Here is a 20,510-nt window from a genome sequence, read left to right on the forward strand (position 1 = left end):
AAAGCATGAGCAGGGAAGCGGTAGAGAGAGAAGAGAGAGAGGCAGAGGGAGGGAGGGAGGGAGAGAGAGAGCCAAGCAGTCTCCATGCTGTCAGCACAGAGCCCGACGCGGGGCGTGATGCAGGGCTTGACTCAGGGCTTGATCTCAGGAACCATGAGATCCTGACCTGAGCCGAAATCCAGAGTCAGATGCTTAACTGCCTGAGCCGCCCAGGCACCCCAGGTATTTCCTAGGTTTAAGGAACATGTATGCATAGATGAAAACAGAAAGCTACTGGATACAGCTCGGTGGAGCATAGTGTTTGATGAATATATGCCTGTCAGGAAATAGTTTTAATTTCCTTTCAAGCCTCTGTATCCTGTTGTTGATTTTATAGATCGCCTCCTCAAATATAAACTCCTAACAATGAGTTTGGATCATGCTCTGTTGGAAGAAAGTACAGAATAGTAACAAAGACATTCCTAGTTGCAAACTCAGCAGCCGTGACTTGTTGGCTGTGTTGTAATCAGAAGCAGGTCACTGTCTCTGAACCACACTTGGCCTCATCTGTAAAATGGGGTGAAAGCTACTTGGCGCTCCAGATGATTAGAAGCTTAAATAAAATGAGATAATGGTGCCTATAGGCACTCAATATATTTTAGGTGTTTATTTATGATGTTTTGTTGTTCTTACTTTTATTACATTGGCTCAAAGCTCCTAGAAGCTGAGGGGCCCCTGGCTGTGTGCATCCGTGGAGCACCATGCAAGTCTCCATCTCCAGGCTGTGAGTTGGGTATAAAGATAATTTGAAAATAAAAAAATCTTTCAGGGCGCCTGAGTGGCTCAATCCATCAGGCATCGGTCTCTTGACTTCAGCTCAGGTCATGATCTTGTGGTTCGTGGGACTGAGCCCCACGTCAGGCTCTGCACTGACCACACAGAGCCTGCTTGGGGTTCTCTCCCTCCCCCTCTCTCCCTCTCTCTCTGCCCCTCCCCCGCTCACACTCTCACTCTCTCTAAATAAACTTACAAAAGAAAAGGAAAAAAAATCTTTAAAATTAAGAAAATAAACTGACTTCTAGAAGCTGAATTGCCAGGTCAAAGAGCAAAATGCATATGTATTTGTGCTAGATATTGCCATAGGCCCCTCCACGGGGACAGTGCCTTCTCCACTTGACCAGCAATATATAAAAATATATAAAATGCCTATCTCCTGGGTGTGTTTTTTACATCCTGGACAAATGGCTATTGATAAGACAGGAAGGCAAGTCATAATACAAAGAGCTAACATTTGTTGAGCACTTTATAATCTGTTCATAATCCTAGCAAGCAAAGAGAACACATACATGACCTCATTAAAACTTCACAGTAACTCAGTAGCTCCTTTTATGATCATCTGGGGTTTTTTTTTTCCAAAAAAATTTTTTAATGTTTTTTTTATTTTTGAGAGAGAGAGAGAGAGAGAGAGAGAGAGAGAGTGCAAGCAGGGGAGGGGCGGAAAGAAAGGGAGACCCAGAATCAGGAGCAGACTCCAGGCTCTGAGCTGTCAGCACAGAACCCAGTGCCAGGCTCGAACCCATGAACAGCGAGATCATGACCTGAATGAAATCGGACGCTTAAACCAACTGAGCCACCCAGGCACCTCTCGTCTGGTTTTATAAAGGAAACCGAGGCGTGGAGAAATTACTAACTCAGAGTCATAGAACTTCAAACCCAGGACTGAGAAATAATCGAACCCTTGAAGTCGTCTGCCACATCACCCTCCTTTTCTGTATGTCTGCATCTCCAGATAGGCGAGCAGTGGTTTTATTTCAGTTTGTTATAAACTGTGCAAGGGATATGGCACACAGTGAAATCTCCTGCTTCCAGGCACAATCTCACCAGCTTCAATGAGGGAGCAGCCGGTGACTTTTTGTAAAGAATTACAGTGGAGCACAAATAAGTGAACATAACCCGGAGTGTGCGTCTACCAGTGACAGGCACTGGTTTGGCTGGTCCTATTTAAGAAGGGGATCTAGATGTTCATGGAGACTGTCCCCTGAAGACACTGAACAGAAGGAGCACCATGCCCTGAAGGCGAGGTTTTGAGTTTCATCTCAGTACTTACCCTCTTGCCTTAGGAGGCAAATCACTTCCTTTGTGCTCAGGTGTCCTCATGCTGCACCCATAATCAGGCAATTTAGAAATTTCACAGGCCCAGGGTTCAGCCACCTTGTATATTTCAAACATTTTACAATGATCCTCCTTCCCATTAATGAGTTTGCTGTAAACATTTTGAAAGAATTTTTATCTGTAATTAAAATTACAGGGCCCCTGAATGGCTCAGTTGGTTAAGCATCGGACTCTTGATTTCAGGTCATGATCTCACGGTTCATGAGTTCGAGCCCCATGCCGGGCTCTGTGTTGGCAGCATGGAGCCTGCTTTGGCTTCTGTCTCCCTTTCTCTCTGCCACTCACCTTCTCGTGCTCTCTCTCTCAAAAATAAACATTAAAGAAATTTTTTAGATAAATAAAATAAAATAAAATTACATATGTAAAACTCATTTCATTTATGATTAGCTATGATTCCTTGGTAATCATACATACTTCGGAATTCCTCACAAAATGAAAAATACCCAATCTACGAAGTGTTTTCAAATGTAATGGAACTTTGTTAACAGTATGTTGAACAATTAGTGATGTTAACATAATGGTAGTTTAGAACGGCGTTTCATTAATTTTTTGTTAATTTTGATTTTGCAGTTTTTATTCATGGTTTAGTGCCAGTAAGTCTTTTTCCAAGACTCAAATATTTTCTATCCTCTTGATGAAAGTCTCGTAAACCAAGGCCTGGCACCCGTGGTGCATAGCACACAATAATAATACCTATTCTATGTCCTTATGGGATTGCTATGGGGTTAAGTGCTATAAGGGGCTGAAAGCACTTCTCATCTCTAGAGTGAAGTGTAAATATTTGCTATCATGAATTTGTTGCTATGTGTAGAAAAACCAACTTACTATTGATATTGTAGAGGACCAGTATATAAAGTATACCATTGAACAATGTGGGGCTTGGGGGCACCAACCTCCCACATAGTCAAAAAGCTGCATATAACTTTTGACTCCTGCCAAACTTAACTACTCATAGCTACTCTTGCCTGGAAGTGTTACCAATAACATAAGCAGATAATTAACACAAATTTTGTATGTTATATATATTATATACTATATTCTTACAATAAAGTAAGCGAGAGAAAAGAAAATGTTATTTAAAAAATCATAAAGAAGAGAAAATACATTTCCAGTACTGCACTGTATTTATCCAAAATAAATCCACATGTATGTGGGCCTGCACACAGGCCCTTGTCGTTCAAGGGTCACCTGTATATAATATACCGGTGTGTGTGTGTGTGTGTGTGTGTGTGTGTATATATATATATATATATATATATATATATATATCCCAGTGTGTGTGTATGTACATGTACATGTGTGTATGTGTGTGTGTGTATATATATATACACACACACACCGGTATATATATATATATATATATATATATATATATATACACACACACACACACATACATATACATATATATATATATATATAGAGAGAGAGAGAGAGAGAGAGAGTATACCAGTGTGTGTGTATGTATATATGTGTGTATATACACACACAATATATTGGTGTGTGTATGTACATATGTGTATATATATCATATATATATACTGTACATTATCTTATTTTTGTAAAACAACTGCCCTTAGAATCTTTAGTAATATGCATTAATAACTATTTGCTAATATATGATATATAATATCTCATTTATAATTAATATCTATGTATAATAATATCTCTATATATATGTGCACAGAGTAGTATTTTATTTGAGAGTGAGAGAGAGAAAGAGCTCGTGCAGGTTGGGGAGGGGCAGAGAGAGAATCTCAAGCAGTTTCTGCACCATCAGTGCAGAGCCAGGTGCGGGGTTGGAACCCATGAATCATGAGATCATGACCTGAGCTGGACGCTTAACCGACTGAGCCACCCAGGTGCCCCTGCATGGGGTAGTATTATATAGAAATGCGTTGTCTTACTTTTATAGAACACCTGTGTAATTGTGTTGGCTGTGCTTCATGAAGGGTATGCTTTCAGTGTAGGGTAGTTGTTGAGAGTTCAGTTCTGGAGTCTGACTGCCAGGGTTTCAACTCTGGCTCTCCTATTTACTAGCTGTGTGACTGTGGGCAAGTTAACTAACTTCTCTGGGCTTCTCTTTCCTCACAGTTGAAATGACAATAATTAATGTATGGCATGTTGCATGCACTCAATAAATGATGATCATACTAGTAACAGTAACAGTAGACCTACTAGGGAAAAGGAGGCTGAGGGTGATTCCGGACATAAGGGTTTACTGCAAAGCAAAGGAAGCTGTGAGGGTGTTCAGCTTCCAGGGGTGGTCATGACTTGGCTCTGAGCTGGGAAAGGTCTTTTTATGTGCACATCAGTGTTGGAAGGACGCAGGCATGGGCGCCGCTCAGCTTCCCTCACCGGTGTGTCCTCAGTGGAGAACGTCGGGTGGGGAACATGACTGGGTCTGACCACCCAGCCTCCCCATGTGCTAGGTTCTCCTCAGTTTGGGAGCTTTGTCAATTTCCACTACTTGTTCAGCCAAGGATTCATTTCAGACCCCAGTTAAGGGGCGCTGCCGTTTCTTGCCATGGCAGGTTCTAACTTTTCTGGTTACTTTGAAGGGCTTTTGAAGATCGTATCCTAGGATTGCACATTAGAAAGAAATCTGGTTTTGATCACGGGAGTGGGCCATTTTGCACTGGTTGGCCCAGAAATCAAGGATTTGGGCGGGAAGCTTGGAGGAAGAACCCCTTGGCTTTAAGAACAGGGCAGCATGGCTCTCAGCCCAGAGCAGGCCTTACACAGGACTTTTATGACAAGTTAGTCCATTTCTTTCTCTGTGCCTATTTCTGTCAACAAATATTTATTAAGCATCTATTGTACACACGACACTAGTATCCTAAGAGCTATAACGGATACAAAAAAGAACCATCATATATTCTATCTCATTAGGCTAATGCATTTAAAAGGCAACTCTTGGGGCACCTGGGTGGTTCAGTTGGTTAAACATCTAATTCTTGTTTCAGCTCAGATCATGATCTCACAGTTCATGGGGTTGAGCCCCGTGTAAGGCTCTGTGCTGACAGTGTGGAACTTGCTTGGGATTCTCTCTCTCCCTCTCTCTCTGTCCCTCCCCTTCTTATGCTCTCTCTCTTCCTCGAAGTGAATAAATAAACTTTAAAAATAATAAAATAAAAGGCAACTCTTAGGGTGCCTGGGTGGCTCAGTCAGTTAAGCATCTAGCTCTTGATCTCAGCTCAGGTCTTGATCTCAGGGCCGGGTGCTCAAGCCCCGCATTAGGCTCCACGCTGAGTAGGAAGCCTACGTAAAAAATAAAATACATAAAATAAAAGGCAATTCTATGTATAGTGCCAGTGCAATTATGTTAAATGATATTATGTCAAATGATATGTCAATTATGTCAAATGATATATTTCTTATCTTCACCAAACTGATCTTCATCATCACATTCGTCAAGCACATTCAAGCACATTCGTGCTTTTTGTATGGGCCCCTCTGCACACAGAACACCCAGGCCATGGGCCACAGCTTTGGAAACTTCTCTATTTGAAACCAATGGCAGTAGAAAGCTATACCAGGGAACCAAAATTCAGCTCAGCATCAGTGTTTAAGTTCTTGTGGGGTTATTACTGAATCTGGAGATAAAACAGATCAAATGAATGACACATTATACAACCACTGCTGCCTAGCTAATAACCACTTTGATACCCTACGCTGATGTGGCAATTTCAGCATCTTGGCAAACTTTATGCTCCAAGGAGACTCATTTAGAGCCGTTCTCTTGATCATACAGGAATCAAACAATGACAGAATCAAGCACTGATGGAATAGAATGTCTTCCTGATGTTAAAAACAGCAAACACACAATGCCTGAAGGGCCGGATATTATTCTTTCAGTTCTCCCACTCCTAACCATGTAACATTAATAGAAGAGCCACTATGATCTTTATAAAGTACAAAATTAGTTCATTAGCAAGATGATATTCAGAGCAGTGAAACGCACATCAACGTGACTGAGAGAAGGAAGCGGAAGCATCAGATCACGAGACGAAAGAAAAAAACAAAAGCAGTCTAGCAGAAAAACAAACAAAATGGGTAGTGAGACACCAGTCGGTTTGTGAATTGAAAACATCTCAAGCGCCAGCACAACAGAAGGGTCGCGTGGGTCCGTCTTTTTAACAATTGCGGTTGATCTTTACCACAATTCTCCTACATTAATATATTTTTTAAAGTACTAGAAAAACATTTTTAAAAGAGTAATCAAAACCATAGATATGAGAAAGTGGTTCCAGAAGAAGTGTGGCTACCTCTACCCAATAAACGACCCAACACACTGCCTTCTATAAGGCAGACAAGAAGAAAGACTCTGGATGGAGAATTGTCTAGAATCTGCAGCTTGTCTATTTTCTATTACTGGAGTAGGGGGCTTAGAATTAGGAAGAAGTAAAATTCCTTAATTAGCCTTTGCCTCTTTCTTGCTTTATGACTACCCCTATAAATATCCATAAACATACACATACAAAATTATAAAACAATAATAATAAAGACAGGGTATCCCAGTTGCCCATTAGGTAATCAGGCTCATCTGGGGTCCATTTTGTGGTAGTCCAGTTTTGTTCTTAGGGGAAGATTAGCCACTTTAGAAAGACGTATGAACTTGGGGCCCCTGGGTAGCTCAGTAGGATAAGCATCCAACTTCAGCTCAGGTCATGATCTCATGGTTCATGGGTTTGAGCCCTGTGTCAGGCTCTGTGCTGACAGCTCAGAGCCTGGAGTCTGCTTCAGATTCTGTGTCTCCCTCTCTCTCTGCCCCTACCCCACTTACACTCTGTCTCTCTCTCTCTCTCTCTCTCTCTCTCTGAAAAATGAATAAACATTTTAAAAAATTTTAAGAAAGACAAATGAACTGAATTCGGATATGCAACATATAAGTGAAAAAAAAAAAAAAAAAATTGTATTGAGCCAAGCACTATGGAGGCTCAAGATTCAGAGATGGTCAAGATATGAAGTCTGCGCTCCTGGGGAGACAGGAATCTATAATTACAGTGCAGTGATGAAAGATATGAGAAGCACCTTCTAAAGGTTAAGAGAGGACAGGGACAGAGTAGATTAATTCAGGAAGGCTTTACAGGAGGGATGATAACAGATATGAAATTTAAAAGATGAGTATGAGTTTGCCAGATAAAGAAAGGGCAAAACTTACAGGCACAGGGAACAGTATGTGTCAAGCTGCAAGCAGGAAAATAAATAAGAGAAAGGAGCAAAAGTTGTAAAGGGAGAGAACAGGAAGAAGCAAAAGAGAATGGATTAAGTTATAAAAATCCCAACACAGAGTCTGGACGTCATCCTTAGGAAGTGAGGAGCCGTTAAAGATCTTTAAGCGAGTGAACCCAATGATCAAGTTTGTCTCTTTAAAAGACAACATCAGGCTGGCGCCTGGACGGTTCAGTCAGCTTCAGCTCAGGTCTTGATCTCATGGTTCATGAGTTCAAGCCCCATGTCAGGCTCTGTGTTCACGGTTCACGAGTTCTAGCCCTAAGTCAAGCTTTGCGCTGACAGCGTGGAGCCTGCTTTGGATCCTCTGTCTCCCTGTATCTCTCTCAGAAATAAATAAACATTGAAAAAAATTTTAATAAATAAATGATAAATCAGGGGCACCTGGGTGGCTCAGTTGATTGAGTGACCAACTTCGACCCCGCATCGGGCTCGCTGCAGTCAGCGCAAAACCTGCTTTGGATTCTCTGTCCCCCTCTTGCTCTCCGCCCCTCCCCCTCTCATGCGGTCTCCGTCTCTCTCTCAACAAATAAATAAAACATTAAAAAAAGAAAGAGATAATTCAAAAGACAGAAGCAGAGAATCCCGTGATTATTATGGAAGACCCTGTCTAGACCAAGGCAATCTGTTCCATGAAGGAGATTGGATTCATGAAACTGACAACGGTTTAAACATAGATATGAGGGAGGGGAATGTGGGGTTACAAATTGGATATTACCAATTTCTTTATTTTTGAAGGTTAGAACTAAATGTAAGGTGGTTTGATTCAACAAGAGTTAAGTTGAACATAAGAAAGTTGTCAGCAAATAACCAATTGCAAAATGGAGATGGTGGCCTGTTGGAGGGAATCCCCAGTAAGGTACACCCCAGGAAGGTTCTGGCATCCCCAGGAGGTTATCCTCGGCCAATCATCTACCCTCTGCACAGGAGAGGCCACACTCGCTGCTCCTGTGTGAACGAATGAATTGGCTGCATCAGTGATAGAAGTCTGAAAACTTCCAAGAAAGTGGAGTCCCTTTCATTGACAAGAGTGAGACAACGGGGTGCCTGGCTGATTCAGTCAGTAAAGTATACAACTTTTAATCTCAGGCTCATGAGTTCAAGCCCTACACTGGGCATACAGATTACTTAATCAATTTTTTTTTTAATTAAAAAAAAACGGGATAGGTAACCAGACTCTTGACTAGTTTGTATATGAAACTTTCTCTGATCAACAGGCTAGAATGGTTGGCTTCCTATTATAGTCATTTCTGTGATTATTATACCCATTTCTCTGCTTCATTCCAAACCCCACTCTAACAGAAGCTAGGAAAAGGTCTCTTTTCTAATGTTACCCAGAATGTCTCATATCAGAAATAAAATTAGAAAATCTGCTCTGCTTAAAAAAAAAAAAAGGATATAATTAAGCTGAAATAGCAGGTGAGAAATTAAATATCTGGTAAATATTAGAATTATTTTATTCACCGCTGATAAAATCCATCTGTGCAAATATAGGACAGATAGAGTCCCTTAGTTCTTTGAGACAAAGATCATTATGTAAGAACACGGTAGCTTTCTAATTACCTCATTTCATGTAGTTGACTCTAACAGCATAATTTGAGTTAACAATCCATGAAACATTTTGCATAAAAGCCATTATGTATGACTTAGTAGGTCGTGAAATAAGAGAATTCATATAGAAATACAAGCAATATTCTCAATATAATTTCCGTATGTCTGAATTTTATTCACATAATGCTAGGGCATTACACATAAACAAGAAATTGAAAATGTGAAGAGAAGCAAACCCAAGGGCGCTGGACAATGATGAGTCAAGTTAAGAAGTTAAAATGTCTTTTAACCTTTTGGAAAACAAAGTGGAAAAGGAGACCAAAGTTTTAAATTAGAGGAAAGGATCTCATTTGGATAGCAATAGATACATAATATCTGTTTTTTTCTTTAGAGAAGATTATAAAGACTATAAAACATTATATTGCATTTTTTATTTAATTTTTTTTTTTTTATGGGAGAGAGCAAGGAAGAGAGAGAGTGGGGGAGAAGGGCAGAGAGAGAGAATTTCAAGCAAGCTCAATGCTCAGTGCAGAGCCCAAGGAGGGGCTCGATCCCACAACCCCGGGATCATGACCGGAGACAAAATCAAGAGTCAGACACTCAACTAGCTGAGCCACCCAGGTGCCCCAAAACATTGTATTTTAGAAGAATGATTCATTCTTTTTAACTTAAATTTTCTTCTTAATGTATACAAGAAATACAAGTTTATGGTAGAAAGAAGTTCCAAATATTACTTAGTTTAAGGAAAAAAGTCTCCACGATACTCATCCAGTTATAATATCCAAGTGTTTGTGTATCTCTGCAGATTTTTTCCATGTGTGTCCACCAATGGAATCATAATTACATAATATATACACAAACAAAATCATTCTTTTTTTTTTTAATTTTTTTTTAACATTTTTATTTATTTTTGAGACAGAGAGAGACAGAGCATGAACGGGGGAGGGTCAGAGAGAGAGGGAGACACAGAATCTGAAACAGGTTCCAGGCTCCAAGCCATCAGCACAGAGCCCGACGCGGGGCTCGAACTCACGGACCGCGAGATCATGACCTGAGCCGAAGTCGGACACTTAACCGACTGAGCCACCTAGGCGCCCCAAAATCATTCTAATCTGTTCTACAACTTATTTTTTCACTTGACATTGTATCTTTAATATCTGTCTACGTTAGTATAGATAGAAAGTTACTTCCTTTTTTTTTCTTTTTTTTTTCTTTTTTTTTTCTTTTTTTTTTTTCTTTTTTTAAAGTAAGTTCTACCCTCAACCTAGGGCTTCAACTCACAATCCTGAGCTCAAGCATCACCAGCCAGGTGCCCCAAGTTATTTTCTTTTTAATGTCTGCATAAGATTCTACTTTTATGGATGGCCAGAAGTTACTTAACGTATCCCATTATGTAAAGTCAAGTAGTATTTAGTAATTTTAGAGCTGAAGTTCTTTAGAGGGTCCCTTTGACCCTCTGAAATTATAATCAAAATTTGTATATGTGTACATGTGTGAATTATTTCCGGAGAAAAGCATCTATAGCTTTCAACAGATTATCTAAAAAGTCAAAGACCCAAAATGTAAAAAAGCCTTTCCATTGTAGAATTTGTAGAATTGCAACTTCAATGAAGTTTCAGAAAACAGGACTAAATACAGTTATAGAATCAGGTTTCTAAATTTTTTAAAAATCCAAACCACCTTTTGATATACTTTACATACATACATATACCTAATCACCCTTGGCATAAATCACCTCCTTCCATTCAGAAATTCTGATATACTCCTCTAAGGGACATATGCAAAACATCCCCCTTTCCCACTCCCCTCTCTCCCCCACCCCCAGTCATAGGAAGAGTCATTCATATAGCACTTCCAGCTGAAAAGATTTGGTCAGGCTTTACTTTCAATCACTGTAATATAAAAACCAATAGAGATTTCATTTTACAAATTTAAAATTATATTCTTGTAGGGCTTCACGTCCTCTAATATGGCAGGATACATACATATATAAGTATACATATATATCCTTCAAAACATCAAAGATCTAGTGAGTTAATAAGGAATTACTAGAAAGCAGGAAGTTAGAGGTTTTCTTTTTTTTCTTGAGTTTTTTTTTTTTAATGTTTACTTATTTTTGAGAGAAAGAGAGGAGGAGGAGGGGCAGAGAGAGGGAGACACAGAATGTGAAGCAGGCTCCAGGCTCTAAACTGTCAGCACAGAGCCTGACGCAGGGCTCGAACTCACAAACCGTGAGATTGTGACCTGAGCTGAAGTCAGGTGCTTAAAACCAACTGAGCCACGCAAGCGCTCAGGCGCCCTACAAGTTTAGATTTTGATAACACCCTAGAGTAGGAACAAATGGTCAGATATTAAAGCCCCAGTCTTCTCAGACTGGGAAGATCTAGTAAGGTCTAGAGAGATCTAGTAAGAAAACTATCCCGTAAAACTGGCATCCCAAAAGTTTACACTCTATAGGTAAGCATGAACCAGAAGGTAAGTCTATCCCTATGATCCACGTCCCATCCCCCCACCCTAAACAAAACAAAACATATATGCACCCAAAAAACCTCCTGTTTCAGTACTAAAGTAGAGGAAGGTTAGCCATTCATGAGAATTTGTAACCATACATGGACTTCTTTCACATCCAGGCTCAAAGTTGCATCAACTGAGTGATTTGTTCAAAGGACCTCAAGCTCTGAATATTTCAGTGATAACTCTTTACAGAAAAGGAATACTTTTCTAGGCCACAAATAACTTTACAAAATAATTTTCCAAAGAAAGTGATCTCCCCACTGTCAAAAATAACTAAGCACACAAGGAAGCAAGGCACCATCAGGGAGAAGAGAACAGTCACACCAAAAATGAAGATGTTAAATTATTAGAATTAAAATAAATAGGCTTTTCCTTTCTAAGAGAGGTCAATCTTAAAGTTTGTGGGATTCGGGTGTTATCATATAAATATAATTATACATATGCAGGCTATGTAGAAATAAATAAAAGATGAGCTTTCGAAGATCTACAGGGAACAAGAAACTAAAAATGATTAGGAGATTTGAAAAAGTAGTTACTTCTGGGGAAAGGAGAGGTTTATAGTGGGGAAAAGATGTAGAGGGGGCTGTGAGTTGGGCATTTTTAGGGTGCTGATAGCATTCCATATCATGAACCTGGATCGTGGTTTGTAATTATTCTTTTTTGTATATGTATGTATTTTCTTTAGAGAGAGCACGCATGAGCAGGAGAGAGAGGCAGAGGGAGAGAGAGAATCTTTTTAAAAATGTTTTGTTTATTTATTTTGAGAGGAAGAGAGAGAGAGAGAGAGAGAGAGAACACATGTGGGGGGAGGGATAGAGAGAGATGGAGAGAGAGGATCCCAAGCAGGCTCTGTGCTGTCAGCACAGAGCCCAACGGGGGGCTCGATCTCACAAACTGTGAGATCATGACCTGAGCTGAAATCAAGACTCGGACACTTGACCAACTGAGCCACCCAAGCACCCTGGGAGAGAGAACCTTAAGCAGGCTCCATTCTCAGCGCGGAGCCCAACGCAGGGTTCGTTCCCATGAGATCGTGACCCAAGCCAAAATCAAAAGTAGTACGCTCAACCGACTGAGCCATCCAGGCACCCCTGGATAGTCTTTAAGAATATGACACAGAGAGAAAGGAGCTCCTCAATAAAATCATAATGAAATAAATACATTACAAGGTAACCTGTGCTTTTCAAATTACAAAAACTACCTCCTGTCTCCTTTTTCCTCCTGAAGATTCTGTTATGCCCTCCTGCTGCAGAATCAGCTGGGTGGTCTTTAAGGCTCCAGAGCACAGAGGAGTGACTCTAGAGATAGGGTAGGAGGAACCACACATGCTCAAACAGCCCCTTCTACCCCACGGGTCTGTGAGGGGCAGGGGAAACACAGTGGAAGACTGAAGAACATTCCCACTGAGCAAATCTACTCCCTGCCTTTTTATACCTGGGACCTGGTCCTTGTCTGAAGCCAGATTACCTTCCCCAGTCTGCCCTTCCCAAAAGCATATATAACCTAAAGTATTAGTCATCACACACACCAGAAATAATTGGTAAAAAAAAAAAAAAAAAGTTACTAATGCTAATAAAATATTAGGGCTATTTTTATAGACCATGTAATGCTCTCAGAATTAAATGTTTAACAGCTTGAGATAGAACTCATACCATAAAATTCACCCATTTAAAGTATGTAATTAGATGTTTTGTTTTTTTTAGTACATTCACAGAGTTGTGCAACCATCACCCACAATTTAACTTTGGAACATTTTTAACACCCCAATTAGTCTCCACCCCTACCCCAAACCTAGGCAACTATGAATCTATTTTCTGTCCCTCGGAATGAAAATTTATGCTTTTGGTTTGACTGCCTGAAAGCACACTATTTTGTATTAGGAATCCTTGAAGCTGCTCCAAATCTAATCTCCTGAAAATAATTGCTAAGTCGGCCTCCAATTGTTTTGTTTGGGGCATTTGTGTGGCTCACCTTGAGAAACATTACACGTGCCCAGCAGCTCCATGGCAAATGTTTGACCTGGGGGTGGTCTCTCCCCACCACCCCCTCAGGCCCAAACACACACGCGGCCTCTAACAGGGTGTGATGGCAGAAAATGCCAACACAACAGCTTATAGGTCTTGGCCACCAAAGCTAATAGGTGGAATACGTGCATGCCTAGATAACTGGTGAATAGTTGTAGAATTTGGAAGGCATACAATCAGGCATATAATGGTGAGAGCTAGATTTCCATGAAGGCAGAAGTGAAGCCTGCTTGGGAGAGATGAACGAAGAACCATCTCCTTCGGGAAGCAGGTCAGTAATAACCACTACCAAGAACCCCAGCTGGGTGGAGGGAGAGGTTCTGTGAGGTGGGCACCGGGCAGATTCAAGGGCACCTTCCTTTGGTCGTTCCCTTTTATACATTCTGTGCGTGTGATGGCTAGACTTTGCTTCTGTGAGCATCTGTGAGAGACGATTATTTTGCCTTTTGGAATGGGGAGGAGCATTTTCAGGGAAAGCTGCCTGGGTCCTTGCGGTCTATTTCTTGGAGTTTTGATTATTTTGCCTTTTTTTTTTTTTTGAGAGACAGAAAGGAAACATGAGCGGGGGAGGGGCAGAGAGAGAAGGGGATAGAGGATCTGAAGAAGGCTCTGTGCAGACAGTAGAGAGCCCAACATGGGGCTCAGACTCACAAACCGTGAGATCATGACTGGAGCCAGAGTCGGATGCTTAAGCACCTGAGCCACCTAGGTGCCCCGGAGATTATTTTGTTCCTGAGCTTCTGTCTTCGTCTTTGGGGGCTGCTGTAACAAATACCATAGTCTGGGTGGCTTACAACAGACATTTGTTTCTCACAGTTCTGGAGTCTGGGAAGTCCGAGATCAAAGTGTCAGAAGGGTCAGTGTCTAGTGAGGGCTCACTTCATGGGTGGCAGATAGTGGCCTTCTGGCTGTGTCCTCACATGATCATTATATGGGGTAAGACAGAAAGAGATATTGGCATCTCTTCTTATAAGGGCACTAATTCCATTATGAGGACCCCTACCATGACCTCACGAAAACCCAGTCACCTCCCAAAGGCCCCACCTCTAAACACCATCATTTTAGGGGCTTCGAGTTTCAACATACCAGTTTAGGGAGGACACCAACATTCAGCCCATAACAGACGCCCTCAGGTGCACATGGCCTAAATCAGGTGTAATATTATGACCAATTCCTCCCTTGGGTTAAAAAGCAGCAGGATATTCTTCCTCCGTTAGTTTTCCCTGTTCTTGTAAAATTAGCCTTGATCATGACATTTGGGGACATCTTGAATCTTTAAAAATGAAACTGTTTCTGTGGAGGTAAAATAAACAGGCGTTTCCCTTCTAAGAAACGTAAACCTTAAACTTGATGGGATTCAGGTGGTAAGTGATCACGCTCCAAGCGCTGACTGGCTGAGAGAAGACGAGCCAGCAGCCCAGCCAGACGGTTTCCTCTGAGATTCCAGAGGCTCCCTGAGCATCTGCCATCAGGGGACCCACACCCAGGGCGATGCATTCAGAGCCACGCACACACGCCCGGTGGCGCAGTCAAGCACAGAGTGGCCAGTCGCATACAGGTTCACCCCGTGCCAGCACTCTGAGACCCCCACTCACAAAGGGCCCTTTCACACCCAGCTCACCAGCGCCCACTGTCTCACATTCGAGGCTGACACGACCCGGATGCACAGACCGACATCAGCCTGGCCCATCTTCTGTGTCGTGGGAAAGGTGGAGAAGAGGTGACAGGGAAAGTCTGGTTTCCCCGAAGCGCTGGCATTTTGTTAATCTCATCTCACATGCTGTCACTCACCCAGAAAGGTCCTAAATGCGCCTTACTTCCGCTTCTGAAGCAGCGGGATGTGGCGGCGGCTGTCTGGGTGCTCTGGAGGCCGCCCCGGGAGCCGCCCCGGGAGAAGGGAGGAAAAATACCAGAGCCGCCTGGACCAAACAGTGACTGGGGAATGGAATCACCCAGATGAGGGCCGGCCACCTCCTCGGGCTGAGCACCAGGCTGCTGGGAACAGTTCCATCAGCTGAGAAGCGCTGAGAAACGTCCGCTTGTTTTTGGTGACTCTTCCTACACCAGAGCTTTCAAGAACCACAGAGAGAGGTGTTGTTAGCAGAACTGAAAATCCTTGTAAGGATGAACTTGTGAGCTGGATCCCTTATCCAGGTGAAGCCTGGAAATAGAAGATGAAAATCAGGACTGGTGTAAATAACACCTCTTCTTGCAATTAACAACATTAACTACAATGATTGACAATAAGTAACAGTAGTACTGAGCATTTACTTTGTTCTAAGCCCTGCCCTAGGACTTTTGCATACATCATTTCACTAAACTTCTCAACAGCTCGAAAGAGAAGTACTTTTACAATAAGCAAGACCAAGAGAGATTAAGCACCCAAGATCCCCCAGCTAGTGTGTGATTCCAAAACTTTACGCTGTGGCTGGAAGGGATGACCTCACTCAGGCTTTCAGAATCGAATACTTTTCCAATTAGCCAGTTTAGGATTGCCTCAGTGAGGAGTTATAGGAACTAACCACCCCTTCCACTGCTCCAGGCTGGGACAAGTGTATGTGGCAGTTCATGGCTTTGTCACCAGGATCTAGCCTTACTCTCGGTCTTTCCCACAGGCACAGGGCTGTGTGAAGGGGGTGGGGACTTGTAGGGACACGGAGACTGAACTCTGGGCTCCCCCCTCCTCCTGCGTTCAGGCTGCAGAACCCATCTTGCCGGGGGGAATGTTTACCAATCATTCCTAGATCCCAAGCCAAGCATAAATCATGAAATAACTAGTGTAAGTGTAGATTCAATAGGAACACACCCACCGTCAAGGTCCCCAGGTACTCTTCACTCATGAACAACCAGCCCAGGTCACTTATTTTTAAGGTGAACCTTGGCAGGCATTGGAGTCACCTGAAGCTTCTGGTGGGCTTGTAGGGCCCACCCCAGGGAGTTTGTCCATCAGTAGGTCTGGGCTGCGGCCAGAGAGTTTGACCCACAATTCCGGGTGCCACTGACACTGTGGGTTGGGAGACCAACCTTTGAGAACCACTATTTAGGGGATGCAGGCTTTACCTTTGTCTGTCATTTCACTTCTGGGCACTTACCGCTGCCTATTTAAATATGACAGCAGCTGTTCTCCAGGACTTTCATCCGTAACACCTGTACTGGTTTCCTGTTGCTGCTGTAACAGGTTACCACAAACTTCATGGCTTAAAACAACACCACTCATCTGATAGCTTTGAGGTCAGAAGTCTGAAACGCGCAGGCAGGGGTGCCTGGGTGGCCCAGTTGGTTAAGCGTCCAACGTCAACTCAGAGCATGATCTCAAGGTTCATGAGTTCGAGCCCCACATAGGGCTCTGTGCTGAGAGCCTGGAGTCCGATTCAGATCCTTTGTCTCCCTCGATCTCTCCGCCTCCCCCACCCACACTCTGCTTCTCTCTCTCTCTCTCTCTCTCAAAAATAAACATTAAGAAAAAAAATTTGGGGGGCGCCTGGGTGGCTCAGTCGGTTGGGCATCTGACTTCGGCTCAGGTCATGATCTCACGGCCCGTGAGTTCAAGCCCCACGTCGGGCTCTGTGCTGACAGCTTGGAGCCTGGAGCCTGCTTCTGATTCTGTGTCTCCCTCTCTGTGACCCTCCCCCATTCATGCTGTCTCTGTCTCAAAAATACATAAACATTAAAAAAAATTTTTTTTTTAAAGAAAAAAAATTTTAATAGATGAACAGGGCTCCACTCCATTATGGAGGGTCTAGGGGAGAATCCACTCCCTTGCCTTCTCCAGGCTGCTTGGCTGCTTTTATTCCTGGCCTTGTGGCCGCAGCATCTTCAAAATCAGCGGGATATAGCATCTTGAAACCTTCACCCCCAGCCCACCCCTCTCTCTCCCTTCACCTCCCCTTCCCCTCTCCCCCTGCCCTCTGCTTCCACCACCATCTCCTTCTCTGGCTCTGACCTTTCTGCCTCCCTCTTATAAGGGCCCTTGTGATTACATTGGGGCCACCTAGATAATCCAGGATAATCTTGCCATTTTAAGATCCTTAACGTAATCACATCTGCAAAGTCCCCACTGCTGTGTAAGGTAACATAGTCACAGACCTCAGGGATTCAGAATTTAGAGACCATTATCCCGTCTCCTGCCCCACCCTCCCCTCCACCTGTCTGAACAGCAGGTGTCCCTCCTATCCTGTATCACCCTTCCCACAAAAGAAAAACCAAAACAGTATCAGGATTTGCATGATGCAATCCTTCTTACTTTGCTGATAATAAGGGAGAAGAGGGAAGGAGTTAGCGAATTGTCCATCAAGATGAGCCTCTGAGACCATGCGCCAAACACGCCTGCGAAGTCTCCCCATACTTGCCAGACCTTCTGAATCTCAGTCCCTCCTCTTCTGAGCCAGGAGCCTCCAACCCCACTGGGCTTGCTCATTCCAGGCTGTCTCCAGCGCCACCTTCCAAACCTGCCAGCAGGCCGCTTGTGAAAGATGCAGAAAGAGGAACTGAATTATAAGGCTTTCTTGCCTTTTGAGTTTTTGATTATTACCTTCAGAATTTCTGGGCTGAGGTCCCAACCTCAAGGCTGCGAAACTTCTGTTGGTGGGTGTATTAATTTGCTGAAGCTGCCATAACAAAGTACCACAGATGGTGTGGCTCACACAATAGAAATGTATTTTCTTACAGTTCTGGAGGCTGGAAGTCCAAGGTCAATGTGTGGGCAGGTTGTTTCTTCGGAGGTTTCTCGCTTTGGCTTGCAGACGGCCACATTCGCCCTGTGTTCGTCCACACGTGGTCCTTCCTCTGTGAACATGTGCCCAGGTGCCTCTCTCCCTTCTTATAAGGACACCGGTCTTATTGGATTTGGGCCAACCCTAATGACCTCATTTTCATTCAATCACCTCTTGAGAGACCCTGTCTCCAAAATACATTCGTTCTAATGTACCAAGAGTCAGGACTTCAACATATGAATTTGGGGTTGGGAGTAGGAGACACAACTCAGCCCATAACAGTGGATGGGGGCCCTGGGAGATTGCAGAAGGTTGCTTCCATTCTATCTTGGTGTCACAGGCAGGGTAGGTAGAATTAGGGTGAGTGTGGGGGAGAAGGCGGCCAGGCCATCGACTTTAAGAGTGTGCACCTTGGCCCAGCGCTGCCTTTGGTCTTAGGTCAGGGCTGGGAGGAAGGCAGAGAAAGAAGGTCAAAGTAGCCCCCAAAGGTTCAGTGTTAGTCTGTGTAAGCAAGCAACAGCACGTAAGGCCCACCTTCCTCAGACCTAATCCCCTGCAGAAGGGGTTTTGCTTCATCTGTAATTCCCAGATGCTCACAGAAATTCCAGCAAGTCCACAGATGCAGAGGAAATAAAGGAGCAGACAGTGAGTGTTTGTGTTTGATGCTCTGAAAGGCCGGGTGATAGAAAGTGATTTCATTCTCAAGGCATGATGAAACAAATCAAACAGCCTTATCTTATTCTTGATTCATGGGTTCCTGTTTCTTCAAAGCCCTTTAGAAGCAGGACACTGAATTGTCATTGTTAGAGGAAGTGCTACTGCAAGGTCTCTCCTGGGACATGTTGCATCTGTGACTTACAGGACCTAAAATCTCTGACATTTTTCCTTGACAAACCTTTGCTACTTGCTGGTCAGACTCCGTGACCAGTGTAGGCTTAAAATATACAAATATATAAACACACACACACACACACACACACACACACACACACACCCCACAGACACCGAATGAAACAAGCCAGTCACAAAAGAGACAAACACCACATGATTCCGATTACATGACAGCCTTTGAGTGGTCAAATTCATATGGACAGAAAGTGGAATGGCTGTCACCAGGGGCAGGGGGAGAGGAAAGAACCAGGAGCTGTTGTTCTATGGAGACAGAGTTTCAGTTCTGCAAGACGAAAATTCTGGAGACTGGTTGTACAACAATGTGAATGTATGTATCGAACTGCTCACTTAAAAATAGTTAACATGGTAAATTTTGTGTTTTATATATATTTTACCACATTTTTCCCCCAAAAAAGGGCTGCTGGAAGCAATCGTGTAATGGAAAAAACACATGGGGGGGGGGGCGGGGAGTGGGCAGGACAACCTAGGTTAACCCCATATATGCCGCTCACTAGTTTGAGGGCAACATTCTGTTTATTTCCAGGTTAACAAGTCACCCCAAAACTTAGTACCTTGAAACAACAGCAACCATCTTGTTATTCCTCAGTTTCTAGGCCAGGAATTTGGGGACATCTTGTGCTGGGGAGTTCGGGTTCAGGGTCTCTCCCAGCCTGCAGTCTGGTGGAGGACCAGAACAACTGGGGGTTGGTTCAGCATCTCTCTCTCTCTCTCTCTCTCTCTCTCTCTCTCTCTCTCTCTCTCTCTCCTTATAGTCTCAAGGCTTCTCTGTGTGATCTTTCCACATGGCCGAGGTGGGCTTCCTTACAGGTGGCGGCCTCAGGACAACTGGACCCCCTCCGTAGTGGCTCAGACTTCAGGCAGGCGGCTGTCCCAGGGAGTGAGGTAGAAATTGCATCACATTTTCTGATCTGGCCTCAGAGGTCATAGTGTCACTTCCTTCACACCCCCTTAGTCACAAACAAATCATACACCCCCTCTCCACCCCCAGATTCAAAGGGAGGGGAACTAGACTCCACCTCTTGACAGGAAGTGGCAAAGCTCCAGCGAGGGGATTGACCAAATGTAGGTCACCTCTCCAAGACAGCCATGCCCGCTCATTTACAGGTTGTGTCTGGCTTTGCCACAATGGCAGAGTTACGTGTGTGGGACCAGAGACCGCATGGTCCACAAAGCCTAAAATATTTACCACTCGCTATAGAGAAGTTGGCTGACCTGTTCTAGAAGAACATGTCAGACGGAGATACTGTTGCACCCACCTCTGGCAGCTTACCAGCCTCTCTGAACTTCACCTCGGTCTCCAAATCTGTAAAACGGAACGAAGGTCAGGTGTAAAAAGCACTTAGCACAATTCCGCACCCTCACGGGTAAAGTATAAAATGTAGCTCTTCCCTTTCCAGGCCTTATTACCATT

At 43.4% G+C, this 20,510-nt stretch overlaps 1 protein-coding gene and 1 long non-coding RNA gene across 15 annotated transcripts in view; one reads left to right on the forward strand and one right to left on the reverse strand.

Annotated features, from left to right (window-relative positions):
- LOC123381346 overlaps nucleotides 1-18,000 on the reverse strand; it is a 73,727-nt gene extending 55,727 nt beyond the window's left edge. For both annotated transcript variants that reach the window (XR_006588242.1, XR_006588241.1), the window contains exons 1-2: nucleotides 17,830-18,000; nucleotides 15,097-15,636 (exon numbers count right to left, since the gene is read on the reverse strand). This is a non-coding gene — a long non-coding RNA (uncharacterized LOC123381346). The remainder of the gene's footprint in view (nucleotides 1-15,096; nucleotides 15,637-17,829) is intronic.
- The window catches only part of DLGAP1 (DLG associated protein 1), a 1,131,601-nt gene that overhangs the window by 1,019,079 nt on the left and 92,012 nt on the right, over nucleotides 1-20,510 (forward strand). The gene's annotated exons all lie outside the window — the stretch shown is intronic.

Source organism: Felis catus, chromosome D3 (assembly GCF_018350175.1).
Source record: "Felis catus isolate Fca126 chromosome D3, F.catus_Fca126_mat1.0, whole genome shotgun sequence".
In the NCBI taxonomy this organism is placed as follows: domain Eukaryota; kingdom Metazoa; phylum Chordata; class Mammalia; order Carnivora; family Felidae; genus Felis; species Felis catus.